Source organism: Uloborus diversus, chromosome 4 (assembly GCF_026930045.1).
Source record: "Uloborus diversus isolate 005 chromosome 4, Udiv.v.3.1, whole genome shotgun sequence".
Classification (NCBI taxonomy): domain Eukaryota; kingdom Metazoa; phylum Arthropoda; class Arachnida; order Araneae; family Uloboridae; genus Uloborus; species Uloborus diversus.
The window spans coordinates 27,397,712-27,407,160 of NC_072734.1; positions in this window are offsets into that span (position 1 = coordinate 27,397,712).

The following is a 9,449-nucleotide window of genomic DNA, read 5'->3' on the forward strand; positions in this document are numbered from 1 at the left end:
GCCAGCGCAATAACGGTAATGTCAGGGTTGCCGGCGATAAGGCTTTTAAATTGGATTACCGGTTCAAGTTGTGCCTCGTGTTATGAAGGGATTAAAAATTTTCTCTCGTATTATCGAAGTTAATTTTCATTCAGCTATGAGTGGCTTACGTGAGATACGACTGCTCGGATGTAAATGATTGAGCTGTCGGTGTATTTTATTTAATCTCATTAGGGTTTTTTTCGTTTTTCATTTCTTTTTTAATACAAACATTTCTCTTCAGTATATTTCGCAAACCTTTTATTCAGCGTAATGTCAATGATTTACGTTTAATTAGAATTATGAACCGTGTTGATACCTACATTGGTTAATGTTTAATTGTTACATTAAGATGCTTTTTTAATCAACACGCATTCTTTTCAGGGCCCACGAGAGGCCATATCAACCTTGTCAGAAACTAGGGGCGCGGAGAAGGGCCCCGCTCTTGAAGAAAACTTTTTAGGGGGATGGGATCTGGAGACCAATCTGACAATGGGCCCACCTTGAACTTCGGCGGCCCTTTTAATTTTCCCTTGTACTATAATTAAAAATAAAATAACTGATAGAAGAATGCAGTTAACTTCTTGAAATTTCAAGCACTCATCCATCATACAGAACTATAAAAAGTTATATATTTTTGAGTCAATATTTCAATTTCTCCGTAATTATGTCCCGTATTTCCGTTTCAACCGATATATCGGACGGATAGAAATCTAAATATCGTTACCGTGGTAATAGTTATATATCGGTACATCGCCCAGCCCTAGTTCTGAGGTTTTACGGATTTCCTTTTCTTGGATCTAACTAATGGTCAGAAACTTTCTCATTTTCTTTCCACTTTCGCCAACTTTAGATGAAAAAGCGGGTTTGGGAACCCTTCTATTTTATCAACGTTCTTATGTAAAATTAAAAAAAAAAAAAAAACATTAAGAATCGGAGCGGTTATTTGTATAAACTAAAGCAAAGTGTTGCTTAGGTTTAGACTAATACAGTGTTTTAACTTCCGCTTTCAGTGATGCTAAAGGGATGAAAGTCCTCGCACAAAACCAATATTTTTAGTGTCAGTGAAGAACATTCTAACGCTCCGCCGTTCCTTTCCAAAAAAATTTCATGTTGCTGGCGAGCAATTTGCATTAGCAATAAAAAAAATTCATTACTTTAAGGAAAAACTCGTGTAATAGCGGGATCCGACTGTATGTACCATGAGCAGGCCCGCGCCAAGCCTGATTGGCGCCCTCGTGCAAAAATATTTTGATCGTCTTTATGCAGTTGCATTCAATTAATATAGGCTGTCCATTCTAAAAGTGGACCTAAACCGTTGGAGATTCCTAACCGTTAGAGATAAGCGTATAGTTCCATTTTGAAAAAAAAAAAAAATCTTTAAATTGCGCAAGGACTCAAAATTCATGACATTTTTGTCAAAAAATCCAATTTTGAAAAAGTTACAAAATTTAACTTTTTATACAGTCCCCCAGTCCTAGCAATGATATTTAGTAAAACATTTCGGACACACTAACATTTACAACTAAAAAAATCACTCTTCTACGACCAAAATTTACCACCAAAATTGACTGAGTTATAAAGTTTTGAAAAATCAAGATTTTCAGAGATTTTATGACGTCAGTGAGTGAGCTCTTAAGGGCATGTATGAGAATTGACGAAGTCTGTTAATAGGTATAAATTTATTTTGATTCTTGTTATCAGGGGGCAATATTAACGGTTGAAAAGATTAAGCAAATGCTATTTATAAGCTCAAAATCTATTTATTTTTAAAAGGCACGGGGGGGGGGGCTTGTTTTGTTTTAAGAACCTCTTCCATCCCCCAAATATCATTAAATAAATGGATTTTTTTTTGGGGGGGGGGGAATTCTAATCAAATAATATTTTTTAAACAATTATATTCCCTTTTTGTTAAAAAAAATTTTTTTTTGTTTAATGTCGGGATTTTTTAGACAATCACGAGTGGCTTATTATATTCATTGGACCAAATTTCATGTTGCTCTTATTTTTCAGATTGCCAGGACGGCGCACAGTGGTTCAAGGGCGGAAAAAATAGCAATTTTTAAGTTTTAAGGTAAAAAATATTTCATGCCGTAATTACTTAGCCCTTGAGTTGTAGTAACTTACTCCATAAGAGTTTTTTGAAAAAAAAAATTCGTTTATACAAAAATAAGCCGAGATTGTTGAACAATTGTGTTTTTACTTTTTTCGGACGTACGCCTTATACTTCAGTTTTAATTCATTCGTTCAATAAGGAGGTCTAAAATTTAATAAAAATAATTTCTAATTGATTTTTTACACTTACAGGATGCATATTACATCGTAATTAAAAATTCATCAAAATTGAAAACTACCTGAAATAAAAAAACATTTTCTTGAAAATATAATGAAAAGTATTGTGGAATATACTTTTATCGGCGGCTTCCGGTGGGCTAAAATTTACATATATCAATAGTTTAATCCTTCCTGTAAATGAACAACAACATTTTAGCTGCGACCACCTGCGACTGCAGTCGTGGCAGATGTTTTTGTTTATCTTCGCTATTTACGAATACCAACATAGTAAGTTAAAAAAATAACTCGTAACGGTAGAACGGGGGTAAATTGCTTTTTTATCAAAGAAATTGGTCATCAAATTTGACATGCTCCAGACTAACGTATGTCAGAGTTTCACTACTTTGCAGGAGAGCCTAAAAACGTTTGTTCACTGTTTCCGAGAATTGGGGCTTTTGAAACATTCATCAATAAATATAGAGGATTTTTTAAAACAGATTTGCGTTGTTATGGCTTAATGCGGAGCATTATTCTACATGCAATGCAGTAGTAACCTGAAAATAACAATTTTCGGACCCGTTTGGCTTTAAAGAAGATACATATGAGAAAGAAATTTTTGAAACTCATACAAAATTTTATATAAAAAGTTAAATAACCATTCTGTTCATAAAACAATGAAATTAGAAAATCATTAAACGTTTGAAATTTCTGATTTCCTTTTCGAAATCATTCTAGTATAAAGCTGTTCTAAGTTTGTCGACATTGCCAGAAAATATTGTTCGAGGGTATCAATTGCAATAAATAAACCTTGCGTGTGACATACGACTGATTTAATTTATATTTTTTACTAAAAACAGAAATGATTTTGAACTACAGAGAAACCACGATTTCACGTTTCTCAGAGGACTGAATCAAATATAAAATATGGGAAAACATCAATTCAAATCCAAAAACATGAAATATGGAAAAACGTAAAATACGAGAAATGTATAAAAAGCAAAAATCAGATAAGGAAACAAAAATAGTAATAAAGGTTGCTACGTTAACGCTTATAAAATGTAAAAATGCGATATGTTACTAAAAGAACATTATTGTACACACCAGTTTAAAACATTCTAACACATTAAGTAACGAATTTGGGCGTTTAGGTTGAAAGTAGTCAGTAATAATGAGTTATTGAATCCAAAGTAAATACAGCATCTTCCAGGATTGAAACACTTTGCAAAGTTTTTTCCTGATCTTTATGATAAAGAAAATAGTCTTTCACTATTATTAAGCTATTAAATGCAGTATTGAAAGAAGAGACGAGTTGTGTTTCCTCTTCTTGTTCATCTTCATTGGCGGCCGAAAAGTCCATAAGATCAGCTACGGATGAAGCAGAAACGTTTCTGTTTTCATGGATTAACTTTCAACAGAGTGGATTATGTTTAAAAATGCACAGAGGGAAACACATTTCTTAATTTAAAAAAAAAAATTCTCTTTTTTTTAACTGCCAAGGGAAAAAGTAAAATGCGGGAAATTCATAAATAACAAACTTTTCATCCAGGTTAAATTAATATTATTAGTGTACGGAAAAACTGGGACCTGATGATAAAAAACCTCCAAAATCCACCTCTCAAAATCAATTATTGCACTGATTTTATAGTGCGTTTTCCAGGGCTGAAAACTAAAACCTTTTACGTTTACGTGTTCTCTGAATTTCAAATAGATAAAGGATTTCTTAGAGCAGAAATAACTTCGAGCAGTAATATTTTTTATGCAGGTTTGTAAATAAATAGAAAATATTTGGAAAAATTCTTGTTTTCTTTTAAGGTTGCTTATTTTTTTTTTAAATAAATAATTATTTCTGATTTTTCAACTTGATCTAATTTGGTACACACACTTTCTTCGCTATAAATGTCAAAAATACGCAACTAGCTTAAGACATTTGAGTTGGAACTTTGCAGCTTTGGCAAAATGCTATAATTACTTCAAGAGGAAAATAGTAAAGTCATAACAATTCCTCATATTATGTTTTAAATAACTTATCTGTGAGCAAGCGCAAAAAGGTTTTAATTGTTTAAATTAAAGACAATTTGTATTTGTACGTATTAATGTATTTTTACAAGGTACATTTTATACAAATAATTCTTTCTTGTAGATCTGGAATAAATTTGAAAAAAAAAAAAAGTATAATATTTAGCATATGTTATGTTTTTAACTAACTAATGAATGAGATACTCAAATAAAGACAATATTTTAAGAACAATAATTTTTATTTGTATAGAATGATAACGCATAAATTTTTTTTTTTACCATTTATGCTACGCATGCGGTCAAACGAGAGCTAACGCTATAATTATTTAGTTATTAAAAACTCACAATCAAAACTAATATGCAAAAATTAACATTCAGGCACAAATACTTCATAATACATACATTTGCAGATAGGTGGTGCTCTATAACTTTATAACACCCATAAATTCTCATAGAGCACCGTTTGATTTAACGGACTCTTTTCATTTGTTAAAAAGCATCAGTAATCATGAAATTATTAAATAAATTGAAAAATGAAGGTTTTTTTCCTAAAAAAGGGGGTAATGAAAGTGTTCATTTCACTCCCCCATACAATAGCCTAAAAAACTCCAGAGTCAGCAACTAATTAAAAACCAAGCTCTGTGCGTTTTCATACTAATCTACGATGTACATCACAGCGTTGCACTGTTTCTATTCCCGGGTTGTAATTTAAATAGTCAAGGAAAATATAAACGTTTTCTCCAGAAGCATAGTTTCCATTGCTGCGTGACCTTCTCCAGCTCACCCCCGTAAGCAGGCTTCCAGATATAGGGGGCGTTGACCCCAGTGACCCATTATCGCGTTTGAAGTAACTGTGAGAGAGCGGCGGCCATGTTGGGTGGTGAGAAAGGGGAAAAAAGACTCCTATTACTCTGGCGAAAATTTCGCGTATTTTACTTTTCCCGCACAAATTGATAATGAATGTATTTTTTGCTCACCTAAGAAATAAAAAAATAATACACAATACAATTATATTTTAAGCTTTCAGCTGTCCGTCTGCGGGTATTTTGACCAATTACGTAGTGTCAGTAGTGCTAAAAAAACTCGTTTTTTTTAAGGATTACTGGACTTCATGCGCATAATGAACATGTTTAGGGCTTAAAAAGACTTACGAATGCATGGGAAATGACGAGAAATGGGGAAAATAAACAGGGAATTCGAGTTTTCACCATGTTTCTGATAAGGAACCAAAGAGGCCTAAACTCATGAAAATACGATAATAAAGAGAGTATTTCGTATCAAATGAATCGTTCATCATTCTTTTACGACGTTTCTTAGTTAAAAACGTAAAAAAACCTCCCATTTTTAGATAGAAAGAAGAGTTTATAAGCCACACAAAAGCAAGTGTTATTATACACTGTAGTTCCGGATTTTCGTCTGCTACAGTTCCCACAATGCACTGCAGTGAGGGTTTTTACCCGCAGTGACGTCAGGTGAATACTGTCCATTAATGTCTTTAGTTAATTAAAATTATTTTAGTGACAAAAGAATGAGCAACTGGTTTTAAAATACTATCTTTATTAATAAAACATAATTAATAAAAAATAGGAAAAAATACAGAATTATCAAAACTTTGCAGCCCATGTCCAAAATATAAAATTAGGATACAGCAAAATGAAAAAAAGCAGCTATAAATCAACAAAAATAAATAAAGGACTAACATAAATGAAAAACTAGTTTTGAATAAAGTTGCCAGAATGAGTATAAAATTAAATAAAACTGTAACAGTATAACTGTACCATGTCACAATATTAATTTAAATTCTTACGTATTAATTTTATCTATATATATAAAAATGGAGTTTAGTAAATTTGTTCCCTAAGATCTTAGAAACTACCCGGCAGATTTGGCTGAAACTTTCACCGTTTGTTCAGTTTGGTACTGGGAAGGTTTATAGACCAGTTCGAAAAAAATCCGACTGATAGTTCCCTTTTTATTCCAATTTTAGTCCCAATTTTCTCATAAATGCCCCAATATGGGGGTGGAAAAAAACGTGCACATATTAACATTATATGTCCATCGAAAGCGCCAATTTTTCTGCTGAAGATAGCATCTGTTCGAAGTTTCTAAGTTGTATAAAAAACGAGTAATGAGCTTTTTTGTTCCCTGTTCGAAGGCTTTCATCAACCCAAGTCATTATTTAGTGTGTCATCTCAACTCCCAAGAATTGTTGTATTGTTGAATATTTTTGCGTTTCTTCTGACTTTCTGAGGCTTTTCTCAAGTCAAATCTTAAAGTAACGTTTTTCCACAAGATTGGCTAAAAATAAATGGATTTGGCTGATCATTTCTTTTAAACGGAACTTATATAATTAATGGTTTATTATTATTATTTATGCTGATTGGACAGTTGCTCACTATATCCAACCAACCAGCAGAAATATCACCAGAATTTTTTCAGAAAGATTTCAGTAGCTGATGCATTTGGCAGTTTTTACCACTGTCGCTGTTTTTGAGCCCAAAGACTACGTAATAATGTTTCTCAGCTTTCACCATATAAACAAAATATCGCCATTCAAAGATACTTAAAAAAAAAAAATACTGTGTAAAATAATTCAACAACTAAATTAGGCAAATCCATAAACCGCACAAAAACTTCCATTAATTTTTCTTTTTGCACGATTTCAAACAATCGCCAAATTTTACTACTTATTTTGGAAACATTTCGGATGAAACCGTTTAGCGCCATTTTTTTTTTTTTTTTTTTTTTTTTTGACCAAAAGAATCTCAGCATCTGGCAACAATATTTCTATAATAAAAATTAATAAGGAGGGGGAGTATTATCGAAAGTGTCTCAAAATGATTCTCGAAAATTCGGTAAGATTTTAAACCGTACCAAGTGTTCACAAAAATTGAAATTTCCCAAAATAACTAAAGCAAGTATTAGGAGAAGACGGGCGGCTACATTTTTTAAAATAGTTCGTACATCAATAGCCATACAGAGAAGGTTTTTGATTTAAAAAAAAAAAATACTAACAGATAAATCTTTTTAAACATGTAAAGTTTAATTTCATATTTCGGAAATTCTTCAAATTTGTATATGCTTAAATGTCGTGCTTTCGTTTCTAATTGAATACTATTTTGTTCTTTATACTTATTGCTATTTTAGTTTAATGAGTAAGGAAGAAGCTCGATTTTTAATCACGTCAAAAAGGTTTGTTTTAAATTCTTTCGCTTAAAACAGAAAACAAGGGCAAGTAACGATTGTTTCTTATAATTATTACTGACCCAGGCAACGCCGGGTATTTTTGCTAGTCACATCTAAATTAATTTTAATGTTTAGAAAAACGCTCAGACGTTAAATTTAAATTTTGTTGCTTTTTAGTGCTTATTAAATCTTCTGGCACATTACATTAACTTTACTATTATAAACAAATATAACACAATAACCACAAAGTCCACAATGTTAATTAGTAATAAATGTTAAACATTATTTTATTAGTAGTTTACATTAACTGCTTTTTTTTTTTTTTTTTTTTTTGAGCAATCACGATTGCTTATTGTTCTCACTTGACTATTTTGATGTCCTATCATTTTATTTTCCCACCGCCACCCTCCGCACCATCACCGTCGACCGGGTCCTCACGATGCTGCTCCTATAGCGAAAGCCGTCTCCAGGTTGCATCCATGTCCTACACACACACGCACACACACATACACAAATACATACACACAACTACCCACACATTCATGCCTGCACACAGACACAAACACATATGCCTATACACACATACACATATCCCCCATCACACACACATTCATACACTCAACTACTAACACACTTATGCCAGCACACAGACACAAACACACATGCCTACACACACATACACATACCCCTACACACAAACACACATACCCCCCCTCCCCCAGGGCCGATCCTAGCAGGTGTGCAGAGTGTGCACCGCACAAGGGCGGCCAAAGCAAGGGGCGACCGCAGGCCGCATCATATAGTACTTATAATCAGTCAAAATTCCTCAAGAATTTCTCACGAGATAACTTATAATAAGTAGAATAAATATGCTGATTTTTAAATGTTCAATTGTCAAAGTATGTCGATTTCCCGACAGCATAGCAGTTAAAAAAAATATAGAATGTTGGGGAACATTGTGTTGGTTTATTGTCCATTAATATGTACTCTTAACACACATGCTTCATTTGGTTGCAAAGTTTGACAGAACCGGTAATCAGGCATGGATACAGGGGAGGGGAAAGGCTCCCTTCTGAAGCATGAAATGGTGCCGTCTAAAAGGAGCACCGAGGGCGACCACTAATGTTTACCCCCAAGCTTTTATAGACCTAAACAATGAAGACATATTTTATTTATAAAAAAAAACCCCTATACTGATTAGATACTCTTGCATGTATTTCAAACAACAAACTCTGTGTTTAACAATCGTGAATGCGTGGAGAGAAAGTGGAAAATTGCGACTCCCTTGAGAGTAACATATATGAATGATAAACAAAAAGGTTGTACTTTCCCCCTTTACGACAATTTTTCTGATTAAAATCTTGAATGAACTGCCCGGCCCGGTTTCAGATCAGATAGGAAGACAGGGCCCTTGCCCCGGGAAGCAAATTTAAATGTAGATCCAAAACGAAGATCCAAAACGATGCCATGACCTCCTTGACGAAGGCTTAAAATTGCGTTTCTAGGACTTAACTTTCGGAAAATTTCGCTGGTTGAACCATCGATCTTAAGGACATAATTAAATCTCTGATTCACCTCTTCCACCTTAACTTAATCAAACATAGCCTAAAAATGTTGGCTCCAAAATCCAAAACGTGTTTTCAGACGACAACCCTTCCTATCATCAAACGTCATATAAAATTGCTTTGGTATGGAGGACCCCGAAATCCATTCGCAAACATTACTACCACAGACAGTCTCAATTAGCGTCTTTAGAGAAGCCCCTAATTCCACCCCCTCTCACTTAACGTATTGAAAAACAAACTAAAATAGCATTTTTCAAAAATCCCTTTCAAGAACTTTTGGGGAAAGACCCCGGATCCCCCCTTTCTCCAACGCAATCACTATACCTGAAAATTTCGTTTTCAGACGGTTCCGTGGAGCCACAGCTTCCTGCCTAAACTAGCCTGAAATTT